The sequence below is a fragment of the Puma concolor genome, chromosome C1 (genome assembly GCF_028749965.1).
Source record: "Puma concolor isolate L17-30 chromosome C1, mPumCon1.1.hap2, whole genome shotgun sequence".
Lineage (NCBI taxonomy): Eukaryota > Metazoa > Chordata > Mammalia > Carnivora > Felidae > Puma > Puma concolor.
In genome coordinates, this window is record NC_141674.1 from 45,748,418 (window position 1) to 45,768,649 (window position 20,232).

Here is a 20,232-nt window from a genome sequence, read left to right on the forward strand (position 1 = left end):
TGCCCTGTCTTCCCCATCTTGGTAAATAGCAACTCCACTCCACTAGTTATTTGGGTTCAAGACCTTCAAGTAGTGTACTTTCACATCCCATCTCTGTCCATCAGCCAAGCCTGCCTCTTGCACCTTCTGCAAGCTCACCTGTTCATAACACCCAACCCCTCACCACCAACATCCAAGGTCCCATTAATCCTTTGCTTGGATTATTGCAATAGCCATCTTCTGGCCTTGCCCATGCTGTACAGTGCCACGGTAACACTTTAGAACCTTAGATCACAGATCACGTCTCTACTCAAATCGTCCAGTGATTTCGTACTTGACTCAGTAGAAGCTGAAGTACTTACAGTATCATAGGGGGCTTTACGAAATACGCCCTCCTCTCTCACAGCCAGAACTTCTTTTCTTCCCTCTTCTCCCACCACACTCCCTCTCAAGCCATCCCAACCCATCCCACACCACCCTCCACTGTGCCTCCGACCTCCAATGGGCTCATTTCTACCTCAGAGCCCTGGTAGGAGCTGTTCCCACTTCCCGGATTGTGCCTCCCCTGGTTATCCGTGGGGCTCAGTCTCTTACTTTTTCTACCCCTCTGCTCGAATATCATACCATCAGAGAGGTCTTCCCTTACCCTTCTGCACAACAGTGACCTCCTATTTACCACGCCATTACCCCCAGTCCTGCTCTATTCCCCCTCCTGACCTTACTACCACCTAAAGCACCCATTCGGTTGTGAGGTGTCTGTCTCCTGAATGTGCATGTAAGCTCTATGAGAGCAGGAAATTTGCTCTGCTTCCCACTGTGTCCCCAGAATCTAGAATAGCACTTGGTGTAGAGGAGGAGCTTTATTTTTTTTTTAAGTTTATTTTGAGAGAGACAGAGGCAGCACAAGTGAGGGAGAGGCAAAGAGAGAGAGAGAATCTCAAGAAGGCTCTGCGCTGCCAGCACAGAGCCTGACACGGGGCTTGAAGTCACAAAACCATGAGATCGTGACCTGAGCCAAAACCAAGAGTCGCTTAACCGATTAAGCCTCCCAGGTGCCCCAAGGAGGTGCTTTATCATGAATAAATGAATACATTCTTAAAACGGAAGATAACTGTTTCCCTACAAGGAATGGTGGAGCGATTGAATGGGATGTTATATAGGGGCTGCAGGTGAGCCTTTTAGTGAAGTTTCCAGTGTTATAGGTCCTGGTAACAAGTGATGCGGTAAAAACAGCATCCCAGCCCCTTACACAACAAGAGCCAGCATTGACTCCTGTGTGCCAGCTCCTGTAAGCTCTCACCTTCCTTATATATCATTTACTCCCACAGCCAACCTATGAAGTCGGGATTTTTATTATTTCCAACTTATAGATGGAGGAACTGGGGTCTGGGGAGGTAGAAAAATTAAACAGATTAAATGTATGTAAAAGAGCCTGTCACAGAGCAGGGATGCGACACAAGTGTGTCGAACCTTCCATCCAAAGTTCTGCCTGTGACTGGGAATTTAGGGGCCAGTAGTCTGCTGGGCCTCATTAGAACCCAACTATCACTCTAGATCAGACTTTAAAAGGCTCAGAATGCCTGAAAGCAGCAAGAGAAAAGAATGGAACTCCTCTTCCATAAATTAGGCCTGTAAAGAAATCTTTCCTTGAAACTTTAATTCTTTAATCAAAGAAGTACTGAGGTCAGCTCAACATGGCCCTTTTCAACACTTGTTTAGAGAAAATCGACTAGCATTGAACCAAAATGGATATGCGCTTGAGCCCACATGTAACACTTATCCCAGGTTTCTACTTCCAAATCTTGCCTCCATCAGTTGAAAGAACATGGCAGCCAATAGAATCAGATTAAAAAAAAAAAAAAAGGGGCGCCTGGGTGGCGCAGTCGGTTAAGCGTCCGACTTCAGCCAGGTCACGATCTCGCGGTCCGTGAGTTCGAGCCCCACGTCAGGCTCTGGGCTGATGGCTCAGAGCCTGGAGCCTGTTTCCGATTCTGTGTCTCCCTCTCTCTCTGCCCCTCCCCCGTTCATGCTCTGTCTCTCTCTGTCCCAAAAATAAATAAACGTTGAAAAAAAAAAATTAAAAAAAAAAAAACAAACAGAAATAACTGCAGCCAGCTGAGTCACTTGGTTGAGACCCACAGATGGGGGATTCCTCTAGCACCCTGACACCTGACCCCACCTCTCAGGCCTTTGAGGTGTTCTGAGTAAGAAAATGACAAATGGGGGCGCCTGGGTGGCGCAGTCGGTTAAGCGTCCGACTTCAGCCAGGTCACGATCTCGCAGTCCATGAGTTCGAGCCCCGCGTCGGGCTCTGGGCTGATGGCTCAGAGCCTGGAGCCTGTTTCCGATTCTGTGTCTCCCTCTGTCTCTGCTCCTCCCCCGTTCATGCTCTGTCTCTGTCTGTCCCATAAGTAAATAAAAACGTTGAAAAAAAAATTTAAAAAAAAAAAAAAAAAGAAAGACAATGACAAATGACACCTGTAAAATCACATGCATTTAAATGATGAGAGAGGGTGAAAGAGAAAGAGAAGGTAGGAAGAGCTAAAAGCCCAGTGTTGGGAGAAAAAAAGCTCAAAATAGATGCTATTACACCGATATGTGAGTGTGTGTGTGTGTGTGTGTGTGTGTGTGTGTGTGTGTGTGTGTACCTGTTATATAAAGTTTTGTACATAGAGAGATTCTGTAAGCACATATACTAAAATGCTAAAGGACTTCTCTCTGAACAGTGGGAATATGGGTGATTTTATCTCTTGTCCTTATATTTATTTTTTTTCCCTGCAATGAACATATTTTTGTAGTAAGAAGGAAAAAGAAGATACTAGCCAGAAGAGAGCAAGCCTCACCATTTCCCAGACAGCACTGACACTTGGCTCAAGCATTCGCCTGCGCTCCTCAACTTTACCCCTCTCCTCCTCCCCTTTTGTCCTTGACTCATCCTAACATGCAAGATGCTGCTTGGAAAAAATGGCCTTCACCAAAAAATAATAACAACTGAAGAGAAGCAGGAAGTATCAATCCTCTATGAAGGAAAACGATGCACTCCAATAAGTAAAGAGATGCAATGTGGAGTGAAAGGGATTGACCATATTTCTCCTAATAACAAACAACAACCACAACAACAATAATACCAAATGCTGGCAAGGGTGCGTGAAATCTATAGCGTCCTGCATCGTTGAGGACACTGCAAGTTCAACCCCGTGGAAAAAGCAATCCTGGAAATATGAATTAAGATCCGTGAAATTGGTACTGTATTTCATTCAGTAATTCAACATCAGGAAATGTATCTTTAAAACATAATAAAAGGTGCTGTCAAGGATTTATGTTCCAAGATGTTCATATTAGCAGAAAAAAATAGCTCTGGTCTATCCATGCAATAAAATATTAAACACCATTTAAAACTATCATCATCCTACGCTCGTGATATTTGTAAATGTACATCATTATTACAATTACATGTAAGTTATGGATAAAAGAGTCTAAAACACTTTAAAAGGAAACATAGAGACCTACTCTCATTGGATATGAAAGACCGAGAAAATCGGTATTTTTATTGATTTTTCTACAGTGTGGGTATGCCTAAGAACTTTTTTAAAAATCCATTCTAAATTAAATTGGGGTGGAAACCTGCCTTATTTGCACCTCAACTTCTCCATGCCTCAGTTTCCTTACCTCCAAAAAGTGTTAAGAATGGTGTTCACCTCAGGTGTGCCATGGGTGTAGGACAAGTTAATACATTTGATACATCAAATGAGCAAAGTCCCTGAGATGCTTAGACAATACCAGGGACACAGCAAATACTCAGCGAACATTAGTTACTACTGCTGTTGTTCTTTTGTAATTTGTCCTTCCCTTTCCTCCCCATCCCCTTGTACCACATGATTCTAGGGAATTTCTCTTCTCACTGAGGCCCTTTAAGCACCCGCCTGATCTGCCTTCAGACTGATTTGTTACAGATCCTGAGCGCAACTTTCTAAAAGCAAACAAACAGACTGTCTGTTCACATCACTCATCACAACCTCCAACCTCTTCCAGCTTGGAGATGCTATCCAAACTCTTCAGCCTCTCATCTTATGCTACGGGATCAGCCCTACGTTTCCTAATAGACTCGCACCATCAATCGCAAAACTGCCCTTTCCGCTGTTGCTGAAAGGCGAAGGCGAATTGATCATGCACGCCTAAAAGAAACCGGGAAGGGGGACGGGGGCTGTTGACGCGCACAGCACACAGGGTGCCTGCAAGCGCTGTGCAGCCGTCAGCACTGCCATCATGTCACAAGAGAAAACAGGCTGAGATAAGTGACTTGCCCAAAGGCACACGGCTAGCAAAGCACAGAGTGGAGATTTGGACTCCACGCTCTCCCGCTCCCGACACCAACCCCCGCGCCCGTGTCCTTCCGCCTGCCTCCCTGCGTGCCTGCCTCATGAACATACCTTCCAGTTCAGGTCTTTCGTATCACCATTCTGCAAACAGGCCATGTTTCATTAAGGACCCCTTAGGTTATGGCGTCTGAAATGGCCCATACACACACACACACACACACACACACACACACACACACACACACACTCCCCTAGCCACGTGAGTGTGCCCGCATGCATACCACATACAGACACTCTCTCTCTCTCCCTCTTTCCTAATCTTTTCTCTCTTTCTTGAACACCATTCCTCCTTCTAAGACCATTTACATCCTTCCCCTTGCATATTCTTCCTTTACCCTACCTTATTCATTGAATTCCATCTATGTTAAGAGATCACTCACCTGCAGTAAACAGAGCACTGAGATTCGGCTTCAGGGTCCGCTGAGAGGTGGTGGGCATGGTTCCACCTACAGAGGGCTGACAATCCAGCGGCTGCATCCTCGAATGCTGACCCCAAAGAAGGTCAAATCCTAGGAGAGAGGCGGGGGGGGGGGGGGGGGCGGTCAGAGCTGCTTGGCATGCAAGAGGAGGTATTTCACATCAGTGAGGACAGGACCAAGTCCTGACTGATCCCGTCATCGTAGACAGGTTACTTCTTTCTGCGCTCAGTCTCTTTCTATATAAAATGGTATTAATGAGCTGGCTGTCCTCGGAGTGCCTCCACCCTCACCCCAAACTCAGCACAGTGTCTGGCATACAGCGGGTATTCAATAAATATCTGCCGAACGAATAAATGAACTCTGTCGGTCTACAATGGAGGGGAATAGGAAGCGAGTCCTTTCAGGGAGAAAGACACGCTCTTCTCTTCTCAAGCTTTAGGCTCTGAAGAAATGATTCCTGCCCCAGGGGTAACCAATCACCCTTCTCCCCTTTCTCGCAAGGTCCAGGCCAGGTTTTCCCCAAGACCCTGACCATTCTTAGGCAGGGAGTGTTTAATTATTTCTCTGTGAGCCTGTACCCCAGCTGGACAGAGTTAATAAACCCGCCAGGTCTTTATCTTAACAAGGAGTCTGAGGATCAAATTCTCTCCTCATTAAAGGCCCAGAAATCTCCCTGACAGCGAGGCCTGGGAGTTCAGCAGTCAGCCTGAACACAGAATTTGGTTTCTTAGTGAATTCCTCCAAAGGCTCAAGCCTTTAGAGGTGGGGCAGTTAAGGGAGAGAGGGAGGGAGAGGGGGGAAGGTCAGGGAGAGGAGAGGGAGGGAAAACAACCCTCCCTTAGAACCCAGGACTTAGAGATGAGGCAAAGAGGCGCTTCCAGAGACAGCCAGTCCGTGGTGTGAAGGGGGGGGATGCTATGGGCCAGAGCGGGGCCCTCCACACACACTATCTCCCTGGACCCTCTGACCTGTCTTCTCATCTGCAAGAGGCCTGACAAACCCGAGTCCCCAGCTAGTAAGGGTTGAAGCCCATCCTTCCTCGAGCCTGAGCCCCTTCCAGTCATTGCACAGGCTTCCCCAAATATGCCTCCAGACCGCGGGGGCACCAGGGGCAATTTCATATTCCCACTTCTCAGTGTCCCAACAACCACACAGGACAGATTCAGAGCCAAACACGTCTTTCCTCCTTCAGATAATGCCACATATAGCCACACATTTATGAATAGGTGAATATATGTAGGGAGAGATTTCAATGTGTGCAAAACATACACGTGTCTGGTTTTCGGGACCGTTTTTCTGTATGTACCTGTGTCTACACATTCAACATGGAGCCACAAGACCTGAGTTCGAATCCCGCCCGTGTCACATACTATCCACGTGAAACCAAAGAATCTCTTCCGTTTCATTTCCTCACCCATCAGGCATAAGTAACAATAAGGCCTGTCTGCCAAAGTGGTTGTGAGGGTTGAGTAGGAGAATACATATGCCAGTCAAAAAGAAAAATACCGTGTGCTTTTATTTACATAAGGTCACTAGAGTAGTCAAATTTACAGAAACAGAAAGTGGAACAGAAGTTGCCGGGGGCTGGCAGGGGAGGGGTACTGTGGGTTGTTTATGGGTGCAGAGAGTTTCAGTTTTGCAAGGTGAAAAAGTTCTGGACATGGGTCACACAAGAAGACGTTTAACACCTCTGAGCTGCGCTCTTAGAAATGGTTCACATGATAAATTTATGTTTTGGGATTTTCATCCCGCTTAAAAATAAATGCTAATCAAAGGATACACATGAGAGGGCCCTGCCTAGCATGAAGCACGTACCATGCTTGATGTTGTCTCACACACAGGAGCACACACACACATGCACACGCATCCACGGCACGCGTGCTCTTTCGCAGTGACACTTACAAGGCGGCACACGGGAACCCTATTTTAGGAAACTGTTCACAAATGAATTAACAATCCCATATTGGCTGCCTCTTCTGATAAGCACAAGTTACGTGCTAGTAAGCAGGGTGTGGGGAAAAGATGGCCCAGGACAAATAAATAGGGGAAGCATTAGGTAATATCTCGGGACTTGAGGCTCATGCTTTTTTCTTTGCAAAATATACCAGTGTGTCTGCTGGTATGCCTGTGTTTGCACGTAGCTACCACTCATTTGGCATCTCCTGAACAGGTATTTTAAATACTTTGTCCCACTGAATATTCTAAATCACTCATCGCCATTAGGTAAGGTAGTAATTATCTCTAGTACACAGATGAGACAACTGAGGCTCAAAGAGCCAAATCATTTACCCAAGCTCACGTGGCTAGGTGACGCAGCTTTATTTTGAACTCGAATTTCTCCAACTCCAAAGTCCACTTCCTCTGTTTTGACAAGCCTGTCGCTTTCCTTAGAATGCTCATCCAGGACAGCGCTGGACATTCTGGAAGTGTTGAGAGCAGATGTCGGGTGAATATGTTCCCTTCAAGGTGGAGGAATATACTATGCCCTGGAGTATAAATGGAATGAGTCACGGGGCAAACCGAGCACCAGCTGGGCGATTCTGAGTATCAGTTCTAGCTTGGGGGCCCCTAGGAACCCAGTGGGATTGCCCCCTGGGGGAAACTGCCAGGGTCGATGAGGTTCAGGCACCAGTTAAACCACCAGGGACCAGAATTCAGGGTTGCGAGGGAGGCCCAGGGGTGGCAGAATAAGTAAATCTGATTAGCAGGGTCAAAAGGCAAGGCAAGTCCAGAAATTAAAAACCGAAGCAATGGACTTGAAAGCAGTGTGGACCAAAACACTGTGGACAAAAGCACATACCACGTATGTCTGTCCATGAGAGGGAAGCAAACCAGGCTTTGCCCTTCAAGCAGCGCTGGGGACATCACTGGGCTTAGAGAGACCACAGAGGAGACACTTCGCATGTTTCCGAAAGGTGCCTTTAATGACTGAGACATGCACACTAGCCTATGAACCAGAGCTGAAAAAAACGGACTGTCTTGCTATAAGCTCCAGGGGTAAGGACAAAGCAAACCAGTGGCATTTTCCATCACAGGTAATTCAGCCCCTAGTCAGCCTCACAGAGGAAATAAGGTTTCCGTCTTCCCCTCCACGGACTGTGGATCTATCAGAACAGGAGCCTTATGGGTTTTTGAAAGATTAGACAGAGCTCAGTGAGATTTACATCGGTCAGAGGACACACCGGGGCAGGAAATGCTGAAGAAGTGGTGACCACCCATCTGAAGACAGTGTGGGGAGTGGGGCACTGGGACAAGGGTCTCCTGTTGGCTGAGTGCCCCCCACCCCTTCCTTCTGGTTCTGGCAGGGCTGAGACAGAGGTGCTGGAGATGGCAGTGATCCCAACACTAAGAAGGGCTGCAAAGAAGTCCTCCCACTGCCCTCGGGAGAAGGACGGTTAGCTGTGAATTCTGGTGCTCTTGTCTCAGGGAAGCGGGGCTCTGTGGTTGGCCGGGGGGCGGGGGCAGAAGGCTCCTGGAGAAGGTGGCATCAGAGCTGGGACCTGGGTGAGGGCACGGAGCTAAACAGATGGGGAGGCACACTTCAGAAGGAGGGAAGAGTGGGTGCCAAGGCCTTGAGGCAGGAATGACTTGGAAGCGCTGGAGGAACAGAAAGGGCGTCAGCATAGGGAGAACTTAGCTGTGCCTACCACGTGGGGCTTGGAGAAGTACCTAGCGATGCCTGAGGGCAGGCAGGGGCAGAGGCTGCAAGACCCTAGTTTTCTCAGGTGTAAGTGCAGGTAACCTCCCTCCCCCTAAGATACCGGGTGGGTGAAAGAAGTCTGCAAACCCAGACATAGGTCACATTCTCGGGGTACTCCTCCTCTGAGGGCCCAGGGAATACTCAAATATAAGCCTGGCTGCGGGCTGCATAATTTTCCTGATTTCCTTATCACCCGACAGGCAAGTGAGCAAAGAGCAAGACCAAAGGCATGTGGCTTGGCAAGAGTACCCTTCTTGGGGCCATCTGGTACCTAGCATGCGGGGTTTGAGTGAGGAGTGCACACAGGAAGGAGTATGAGGGAACTCCCTAGTCACTTGTCACAAAAATCTGAGAACAGCGCATCCTTGACGGCCATGAACACCGGGCGCTACTTTGATGGGTAAAAGCGCATCCCGCTTCTCATCGGAGCAGGTACAGCCGAATTCAGGTTCCCCAGGTGCTCCTAGCCAGCACTGTAGGTCACTCATAGAGAGGTGACCAGGCTGGGAGAGGCCTAGGAGGAAAGCTGGGAAGAATTTTCTGGCTAATCATGCTAGAACCCTCTAAGACCAAGAACTTGGTGTTGAGTTGGGTGTGAGAATTTTGGGGCCGTTCCCCGAAGAACATGTTATTAACATTCTGAATGTGTTGGCGGGGGTGGCAGTGACCCAGAATTCCCTCCCACATACCCAGCCAGGGTGGAGAGCGAGGGAAGGGAGTCTCCCCATGAGTATTTATCCTACATGCTTGCACCCAGACATAAAACATCCATGCTCCGTGCTGAAATCCCACCCCCACCCCCAAGCTTGTCCACGTCATGCCTTTTACGTGTGTGCAGGAGAAGAAGGAGGGCTCATCGCCTCCCCGGAAAGAGCCAACAGCTGAGAGAGATAATCACAGGACTGAGAGAAGACACGGGTCTGGATTCTGACCCTCCTGCTTCCCCGCTGAGTGAATTTAGGCAACCCACGTGATCCCACTGCCCTCCAGCCGCCTCCCCTGAAACACAGGTGGCCCCGCCCCACCGGACTCCAGCCTTCACCTACAATTCTGGATTGCTCAGGGAACACGACACCAAAAAGGACTGCATCAGTTTGGTTTAACAAAGAATAAAGTGTAGCGACGAGATGCTAAAGCTGCACCAGTTGTCCCTTTCCTCTAAGAGCTCCAGGTGAGACAGTAGCACCATATTATAATAATCAGCAGTAGCAACTTTACAGAAAGATCCCCCTCTGGGATATCTGGATGTAAGCAACTGCCTTGAGGCTTTGAGAATGATTTGATTTGCATACATTTGGACTGCAGACAACTATTCAGGAGCCTACCCACCTCACACGCATACACTGAGCCTGCCCTTATTGTTGCAAGTTTATTCTTACTTATTCTTTGATTTGACAGATGGCCTTCTGTCTCCCCTGCCCCCCGGCCCCTCAATCTCCTGAGAGCTGTATTTGTTAGAGAGTCATGATCTTTCTTATAATTTTTTTGTTTATTTATTTTTGAGAGAGAGAGAGAGACAGAGCATGAGTAGGGGAGGGGCAGAGAGAGAAGGAGACACAGAATCTGAAGCAGGTGCCAGGCTCTGAGCTGTCAGCACAGAGCCCGACACAGGGCTCGAACTCACAGACCGTGAGATCATGACCTGAGCCAAAGTCGGAGGCTCAACGGACTAAGCCACTCGGGCGCCCTGAGAGTCATGATCTTTCAACCAGTAACCACCAAGTACTGACTTTCCCCAAGGGGCTGGGCACAGTATTAGCGGTGTTCCCTCACGTTTCCTATTTTTGCAACAGCCCAGGAGATGGCTGCTACACGGATCCCATTTCACACACAAGGACACTGAGGATCAAAGAGGTTAAGTGACTTGCCCGGGGTCACACGGTGCTGAAGTGACACGGCACTATGTGTCAGGACTGACTATATGTCAGGAGCTATGGTGGCTCCTGAGCGCTCACTCCATCCACGGCACGGGAGAGGCAGCAGAGTTTCCCGCCTGTGCACTGTCCTGTTGGGTCTGACGCACACCCTGAGCTCCTCCTTGCCAGCGGCTCCGGGCCCACGCAGCCATCCACGCGGCTAGCTCTGACGTCCCCTCAAAGTCACACATCCAAGGGACACTCTTTTGTAGCAGATCAGGAGGACTTTCCACTGCACGGAGGATTCCAGCCTTGCCAAGTTCTGCCCCAGCCAGGCTCCTGGAGGTGGGCCTCGTGTGTTCCCATTGCATAAGTGTTATTCCAGCCAGTTCCTGGAATCGGAAATACGGCAAACCATTCACCTCGTGGGGAGCCCTTGCCCGGGAGGGATGGTTGTTTGGTTAGCTGTGCCTTCAAGGCCCTTTCCAGGAGAAGAGCTTGTGAAAAGGCTTGTCTAGCAAGGCCACTTTCTGAAGTCAAAGTTGTTTTATTTTCCTTCTTCTTCAGTCACCCAACAGACACTTTTCCGCCCAATGATCTCTGAAATCCACCTCAGCGGCCTCTGCCTGGCTCAGCCCCGCTGCCATCTCCGGCTGAAATCACACTGTGGCCTCCTTGCTGGTATCCCAGGCTTCCTGCCTCCAGCCAGGACCAGCTATGAGCCAACCTCCACTCTGCAGCCAGGAGGATCTTTCCGAATGCCAGTCCTCCTGCATATAGGCCCCAGCGTAAAAATCCTTCTATGGCTCTCCAGCAGCTAAAAAATAAATACTCTCTGCTATTTGAATTGTTTGCAGTGAGAATGTATTATTGTTATAAGTTTGAAAGAAAATGTTTTAAAATGCTTATTTAGCTATGGCAGGGGGTGCTTGGCTGGCTCAGCCGGTAGAGCATGTGACTCTTGATCTTGGAGTCATGAGTGTGCCAACCCCACGCTGGGCATAGAGTTCACTTTAAAAAAAAAAAAAAAAAAAAGTTTCACAGATATGCTTCCCTCCCTAGAATGAAACTCTCAAAAGAAGTGGGACAGCCAAAACAGCTTCATCAGTGCGTGCTGCATCATCTAAGATAAAGATATAACTTCCATTATAATATTTTGTTATTGTAAATGGTTCCTAGACTCTCTTTGTTAATTCATTTTAGACGAGAACTCCAGATTGGGATCCATGTGATTGGCCAGATCTCTTGTATACCAATGAAGGCATACAAATTGCCTAGGGACAATTCTGATCAGCTCCCAAAAGAGAACGAGAGTGGTGAGTGGAAATTACCAGAAGAGCAATTTCGGTCCCCTGCTCTACCCTCCTATCTAATGCCAGTGACACCCTTTGCCCACAGCTGATGTCTTGGGCGTCGAAGCTATGTTTGGTCGTGTACTAGCTCTGTGACCCCTTCACTTCTTGAGACTCTATGTGTGCATCTGTTCATGGGCTACTTGTGAGAAGCAAATGAAACCACATAGCATAATGTTTTGTAGATGGCTGGTGAATTCAGGGAATACAGAAAACCACCGAAATGATTAAAGTTACCTAGGCACAAACCTGTCTCTACTGCAAGATTCGGCACTTGAATTGGAGAGACCTTGTCTCACTCATCCTGCCTTCCTCAGAGTTCCTAGGAAGTTATCGTGAATTCACCAGGTGATCAGCCAGTGATCTGGGCAGGAATTGACATTAGGCCTGGATGTGCGAGCGCTACTGGCTTCTAGTAAGAACAAGGCCAAGCCTATGGGAATGGTCACAGGCCTAACTCAGGTTTGCATCCGCGAAGCAAAGAAGACACATTGTCAAGGGAAGGCAGTACACGGTTAAGTCTTCCCAGATGTCTTCCAGGCGAGCATTTTATTCACTCCCTTACCGAATTTGCCCAAGTTGTGGATTTATCCTATAGCTGCAAAGGCTAAGAAACACTGTGTTGTCAGCCCCCAAGAGCTGATCTTTCTCTCCTGCACACCAAGGGCTAATCTGGAAACCAGATCGCTCGTGTGTTATTGGACAGTGAACGCAGGAAGGTACCATAACATGGAAGTAGAATCCACACATCAACACAACTAGTACATTCTCTACCTTCTGGGCCACACGGCTTGGGATGTCACATTAGACACGCTGACGATCACAGGGTGACCTAGGGATCAGCGCAGGAGGAGTTACATGACTACACTATCTAATAGCACCCAATTAAGATAGTCTTATGTGATTCCTAGCACACAGCATGGACAGAGTGCCAAAATTTCCCTCTCTGACTCTGTTTTCCTTCCTTCTTCAAATATATTTGAGATCTATGGCTGGATTAAGATCAGTTGACTCTCAGAATCCTGGGAGCCATCCTGTCTCCTCACTAATCCTCTTGTGCCTGTCTTAAACTTAAACTCTCAAAGGATAATCTTGTTTCCATATTTCTGAGAGCCCCCCCCCCCCCCCCGCAGGAAGTTCCTTGTAATCCTAAGTACTGGCAACAAAGGTTTTACTTGAGAACAGCCTGGTACAGTAGAATGAGCATAAAATCTACAGTCAAGAAATTGGGATTAAAAAGAGGCTCAGACACTTGCGTGGAATGGACCTCATCTCGTCATCCGGTAAGTGGGAATAAAATGCTCGTAACCTCCACTAGGGTAGTGGCGAGGGTCAAATGAGGTCAAGGATGTTATCAACCCCATGTGACAAGCTAGTCATTATTTCTGTTCTTTTCTTTAAAGTCTGGGAATAAGAAGGGTATAATTTTACTGTCATTAGGCCGTTCTTTACTTGACACAAAGAGAAAAACCACCTGTAAAACAGGAGGCAGTGTTTCACACTCAACCACTGGGTAGCCATCTTCCCTCCCAGACCAGCCACACCTCTTCTGCATCTGAACTCCTAGTCTCAGACTTCCCTAAAGGATATGTCTGAGGAAGCATCCAATTGGATGTATTTCCTGCAGAGCTGCCTGGGGAGACATTGGATGTTTTTGCCCCATTTTGCATATAACTGGAGGTTCCAGTCATATGAAAGCCAAGAACTGGGTGGAGATTCGTCCAGACAATAGCCAGACTTTCTGGATACCAGAAAGAGTTCACTTGGGGTTGGACGGATTCAGCTGTCAAGCAGTAGCAGGCAGAAGGATTCCTTTTTAATGAGAGCTAACCAGCCCACTCCTCGTGGGGTATGAACAGCATGAGCAGTATTTGGCAGATGAAGCTACCGACTGTAGGGTCATCCATCCGGGATCGGCTCAAATGCGGCCCAAAGAACCGGGAGGTCCTTGCGAAACAGTCACCACTGTTAATTACAGGACTGTGTGCTGTGGAAACCGAAGCAGATGTTGACTCCTGTTCTCTAACCGTCTCTGATTCTCGTGCCTCAATAACTTCCTAACACTCAGTCTTTGCTTCAGCAAGACCTGTCTCCTGACTCTGATCTCCTCATGCCACGACCATTTCCCGCCTCTGGGTCTTTGCTCATACTGTCATCTGTCAACAATTAGTAGTTGGGGGTAGGGGGACACAATGGCCTTATCCGTAAGTCTCTAGTATCTAGCATGGTGTCTCGACAGAGAAGTAGCTCAGTGAGTGTCAGGTGGATGAATGAATGAATGAACGAATGAATGAATGAGTCAGTGAATGAATTGGTGAATGAGTAAGTGGATGCATAAGTAAAGGAATAAATTAATGAATGGAAGCCTGCGCTTTCCTTCTTCGAATATAAGCCAGCTGATCTCCTGATCTCGTTTTATTCTAGGATGGCCCAGACTGCATAGTTCTCATAACATAGCAGGAAAATAGGTCAGTGAAACCTGGGGAATCACAATGAGTTTCAGATTAATTGGGCTTAATTCCCAACCATCCAGTGATAGCCTAGGGGAGTCTAGTACCAATACTAAGATCTGGGGGCACAGATTTGGTATAAACTCCAAACAGTAACCTGTTCTGTTAGGGCGATGGGTTCTTTAAAAAAAAAAAAAAAACTCAGGTTTTGTCTCCATGGGGCACGACCTGGGTGAATCGGCTTCTCTTCTCCCGTCAGAACAGGGTCCACAGAGGCAAGATTGAAACCACTGCTTTTCACATGCCCAGAGGTGTGTGCTTCTCTTACAGCTGCTGTACAATATAAACAATCGTTACCCTCCATTTCACTGCTGAGAAAGCGGAGTCTCCAAGAGATGAGGTGACTTACCCAATCATATCACTAGCGCACAGGTCCAGGATCCACATCCGGGCCATTGTGCCTCTAGGTCCATGCTCTTCCATCCACGCCTAGAGACGGCGAGGCCAGTGGTTCTCAAACTTGAGATGTCTGCAGGGCTTGTTAAAACCCAGATTGCTGGGCCTCCCCTCCAGATTTTCTGATTCAGTAGGTCTGGGATGCAGCCTGAGAATTTGCCCCTTTAACATGTTCTCCAGTAAAGATGTTGATGTTGGTACCGGGATTACATTTTGAGAAAAATCTGGCTACAGTAACAGAAAAGACTCTTAATTGTAGTTAATAGAACCCAACTGAGGGTAATTTGAGGAGGAGGAAAAAAAAAAAGAGAAAGAGCATTTTATCACATGGATATCAGGGAACCCAAAGGACAGAACGCGATTGAGTCTAACAGGTCTGGAAGCTCTATGCCTAGCTTTCATCCTCAGCTTCTCTTTGAAAGTTGCTTCATTTTTCTCCTTCTATTTATACCAGCTTCTGAATCTGCCCCCCACCCCCACCTGCCATCTAGTGACAGACCACATGGCAGGCAGCTTCTTCTAAGTTATGCCATGCAGAGCGAGCAACCCAAAGAAAGACAGAACCTTCCTCACTGTCCCAGTCCCAAAGTTCCCCAGACTTGCTTGAGTGGGGTGCACGCCTCTAGTCTAATCACCTGTGAGCGGGACAATCATGGGGATGGCGTTGTACAAGCGGCTACCAGAGCCCCATTACTGGAACCATACAGATGGACAAAGAAGGCTAGTTTGCAGAGAAAGGATCTGGGTAGTAAACCCAACAGCTGACCACTAGGCTAGGGTGTGATACGTGTGCATACAGAGAGGTGAGAGGTGAGAAAACTGGATTAAGCTGGAGTATTGACCACAACATGAACAATGATGGTTGGGAAACCTTTCAGAACATGCTGCTGATGGTCTTTGGAAATACTGTTTTTCCCTGGGACTAGAAGAGACAGTAAACAGTAAATCCATCTGGTTTGCAAATTCTCTCAAACAAGTCTACACAGACAATTCCGAGGGCTGAACAGAGCCAATTCTGTTTTCTTAGAAGGACAATGGAATGTGGAATTTCAGACCAGTACAGCTGGCCAAGCTGGGTCAGGGAAAAGGCACAGATTATATTCATTAATGTTTTGCAAACCCACCCAGTTCCTCCCCCTGCCCCCCCACCACCACCCCCACCCTTGCCTCTCTTTACCCCACCCTGCAAGGGAAAAGCCTAAAAGTTGCTAAAAAGGGTTGAGAAGAATTTGAGGCAGACGGGGTCAGATGTTCAGCGAGCACTTCCCACGCGGGCACGGGCACCAGCCTGCTGCTGTGTTTTCGAGAAGCGTGCACTTCCACCAGGCCGTGTGCTGCTGAACTAGGATCCCTGTCCTGGCAGCGCCTCTGAGTCCCTGCTTGCTGGGAATTCCCATGATGGGAGCGTGGTGAGGGGCAGGTGCCGGCAGCCGGCACCATGCAAAGAGCACTGGATTTGTGATTAAACCTCAGTGGGTTCAACTTCCAGCTCTGGCGAACAGAGTGAACAGCCCAAGGAAGTCACCTGAAGTTGGGCAACATAATAATCCGCATCCCTCTGATTCACCCGACCGCTATGAATAGCAAATGTGATTGGCTGAAGAGTATCACACATGACATCAGGGCAAGGCCACCGCTGGCACGTATGATGCTTTCATGTAAATTAGAACGTGGTTTAGCAAGCTGAACATGGGCTGCATTTCTTCCCCGGAGCTACCTCTGCACAGGGAATATCTTCACAGTGTCCCTCGGGTCATGGAGCCCCCTTTCAGAGGGCCACAGAACGGTCCCCGTCAGCTTGGACGATAGCAAGAGGCAAGGAGAGCGGTCAAGGCAGCCGCGACCACTATCCTCCCCGATCTAAGTTAAAAACATCCCAAAATGAGCAATCCCTAACTAGAAACCCACCCTCGCACCAATGGAGAAAGGCGGAGGAAAGAGTCGTAAATCTGCTTTCACTGACATGCTTAACTGGAAACACCTACACCATCAAGAAAAAACAAAGTGTTTTAGAAGCTTCAAACTGGCTGGTGTGAACGTACCTATTTTCACAAAACTCCCCCCAGCATCTCCGTTCCTAGACCTTACTATGGTAGGCCTGTACTCACCGTTCCTTCCATTGCCAGGTCTATCTAATATGAGTAGAGGTTTGGTGTTGAATGTCATGTATGAAACACAGAGTCTCAGCCGCCAGAGTTCATAAACACAAATGGGTGTTAATGCTACTTATCCTTTGCTTTCTGCTTTTTACTAGAATCCTATTTTTCTTTGATTACTTTTTTTTTCCGCTTCTAAAAACACTATTGAACCTGTATTCCTATTCAAGCTTATCTTTTGCCTCATTGATCTGCCTGCTTCTGCTGAGCCACAGTGCCTGAACCCCTCGTGCATGGAACCACAGAGAAAGGGGCACACAGGGCACAATCTTGTTTCTTGTGTGCCTAGTCCTGAACTATATGTCTTTGTCTCTTTCTCCACCCTCACTCCATGCTGCTCCTGAAGCTCCTAGATTCTAATCGCATGGCCCACTTTCCATTTATATCTTCACCTTGCCGTATAAACTTGACCCTCTACTTGCTCCCCCCAGATGTTGAGATCACCTCCCAGCTAACAACATTCTGGTTCTCCCCTCCCAGCCTGAACTGTTTCAGGTAAATATTTCTACTGGTTTGGCTGTGCCCTGGGGCATCCCACATTCATCAACCCCACCCCTCGTGAGTTTCATACCCAAAAGGCCACCCAAACTCAGGAACCAGAAAAGAGTAAGCAGCCTTAAGAGGAAACCCAGTGAAATCTGGAAGGAACAGAAAGGTGCCCTCATGCTCTTCATGAGGGGGAAATCCCAGCCATCCCACTTGGAAAGAAAGGCACCGTGAACCTCTCAGGAATTGAGTCTGAACCTCATACGAGCGGACAACTGGGGAAACCTCAGGGATGCCGAAAGGGAGTTTCAGGAGGCTCAAAAGAGCTGTAAATACAGTTCATAAAGTGTCAAGTGAAAAATCAATATAGGTTCTCATTAAAGTTGGATGTCAGTTAATACTTCCAGGATTAGGCTGCCTGTAACTGCATGTCTTTCTTAAATTCCTGAATGTTTCTGAAATCTGGGGGTCTACCTGCTTTCAGGCTTGTTCCACTCCAATTCACCCCCAAGTAGCCGGAGAGCCTGCCCCTTGTCCGCTAAGAACCCGTGAGTTGTTTCACCAGCACTGGTGAAGCTCCATGCGTCCTCGGTCTGCCCACAAGGCCCTGCAGGACCACAGCTTGCCTACTCACCTGTGTAGATACCTGTCCCCATCACAGGACTCTTTAAGGCACGGCCTCTACCTTCCTCGTTTTTGTGCTCCTCTCACCCAGGGTCACCCTGACACATAGTGGACACTCCATAAACAGTAACTGTATCATTTCACTAATTAATAGCATGGACAACGTCTTCCTGATTGGGACCTAATCCCGTTTATGTAAACTTCTCTTCTTTTTGTGAAGGAAGAAACTAAGCGACATCACTGTGCTCTCAGCCACCGAACCTCAGCGGCCCTGGACCTTGCGAAAGCAGTCCCTAGGGCTGCGGGGTTATGGGGCTGGGCTGGGGCTCCCTCCGCAGCCCGTGTCTGCAAGGCTGAGTCCTTGAGCACGAAGCCTGCCCTGGTTGGAGAAGGGGAAAATAGCTAGGAGCCACTGAGAGCCTGCAGCCAAGGAGATGTTTTTCTAGTCTGAACCCACACACCCAGACAGTCCCGAGAGATCCTGAGGGTAAGTGAATGTCCGCTTACACAGGAACTCGACTCCCTGTGGGGGCCACCTCAACACCAAGCCCACCCTGGTCTTCCTCCCCGGCACCCGGCCGTCTGACGCCCACTTCCTCTACCACGTGCCACAACAATGAGGTCTCCTGGCGCCCCGTCTAGCTTCTGTTCCCCCTCGCCTTCGTTCCAGAATGCCTCCTGGAAAGGTTCTAAGTTTTCTCCCAAGAGTGGGGGATTCTTGGCTGTTCAGCAAAGCCAGCATGCGTGAGTGCACTCGGCAGGCTCCAATGCAAAGGTTCTCTCGATGGCTCTTGGCAGCATGAAGCGGCCATACCAGCTGTCTTCCCATCACAGACCCTCTTTACATCCCCAAGGTCCAAAATAGCCCAGAGTGGTGGCATGAAGCAAAGGTCAGAAGCACCCCAAGGACAAGCAGGCACTTGTCTTGTCGACCCCATGACATTTCTGCTAACTTGGGACCCTTTGTGAAAGGCAACTTCTCTCACAGACAGCTGAACAGAGGGTGCTGGGGAGAGGCCGTATGTAGAGTAGAAAAAGCAAGGACTGTGAAACCAGAAGGTCCAGGTTTGGCTCCCTGCATCCAGCTTTGGGGTCTCTGACAAGCCACTGAAGCTTTCTGGAGCCTCCTTTGCCGAGAGCCCATGAGGTCAGTTAGATCTGAACCTGCCGCATAGAGAGCATGTAGAGAACCCCGACAAGTTGTGCCTTCACTGAGTGCCAGATTCTCCGTCCACGAAAACCAGCCCAAAACTCCTTCCCCCCTTTGGGAGGAGCACTGGGTGTTGTGGGTGAGCAGTGGATCACGGGAATCTACCCCCCAAACCAAGAGCACACTGTATACGCTGGTATGTTAGCTAACTTGACAAAAAATTATATTAAAAAAACAAACCGAAACAAAAAAAACCTTCCCCCTTAAATCCTCTCGGCAGCTTCTTGAAGCTCAGAGAAGTTAAAGTGCTTTCTAAGGTCACATAGGTGATGCTGCAGAACCGGGATGGAACTCAGCTCTAATGACCAAATCCTGTCTCCCGAGGCTCGTCCTTCCAGAGCAAATAAGACACACACAGAGTCTCTGCTTTCAGCCAACTGGAGTCTTTCAGAGAAGTTATGTTTACATCTCAAAATATGTGCCTTGTGTCCCTTTAGGTTTGGTAGAACTTCTTCGGCCAGGTGAGACACAGGGGCTGGGCTCTGAAGAATGGGTTTGCTGGGCCCTTTGTACCCTCAACTGCCAGCAACACTGGCCAGGGTGAGTGGCTCTCTGGCAGCAACAGGATGGGCTTGTGAGCAGGGGTGCTGTCTGCACTTACCTCACCTGCCCACAGCCTCCTCCTCCTGTCTCACCTTTCCCCTCGCTTTGCCACTCTTGACTCGAAGTGTACTTTATCTCCCAGGTCTGAGTGTCTCTGTGTAAGTAGGCTGCCTTCGTGCATTTTGCAACAAGGCACAGGACGGGGCAGTTCCCCACTCCACACCTACTTAAGCGTAGACACTGCTGGGCCAGTGACTGGTTTCCGTCCTCACTTTGTGTGAGGCCCCTGCCTCAAACGCCCTCTCATCCCTGCAGTTAGGGCCAATTGCCCTCTCCCGCTAGGCCTCCAGGTTCACTAATTAGGGACACTGAGGAGCCCAGATATGGGCAGTCGGGGTCTGGCGGTTCAAGCAGGTCAGCCTGCTGAGCTCACGCAGAGGGTGGCCCCGATTTCAGTGAAGGTGCTCGTGGTGCTTCTGCAGACCACTGTCAGAGCCTCGGTCCCCACCTGTCCCTGTGCCTACCCTCTGCTGAGGCATCCCGCCAGCCCCCAGGTTCTTTTCAGGATTGGGCCTTTGCTCTCGCCAGACCCCGTCCTGCAGCCAACCCCAAGGCCTTTAGA

At 48.7% G+C, this 20,232-nt stretch overlaps 1 long non-coding RNA gene across 1 annotated transcript in view; it reads right to left on the bottom strand.

Annotated features, from left to right (window-relative positions):
- Positions 1 to 4,741: 4,741 nt before the first annotated feature.
- The window catches only part of LOC147578042 (uncharacterized), an 80,998-nt gene continuing 65,507 nt past the window's right edge, over positions 4,742 to 20,232 (bottom strand). Inside the window, exon 3 of the long non-coding RNA XR_015254180.1 lies at positions 4,742 to 4,867. This is a non-coding gene — a long non-coding RNA (uncharacterized LOC147578042). The remainder of the gene's footprint in view (positions 4,868 to 20,232) is intronic.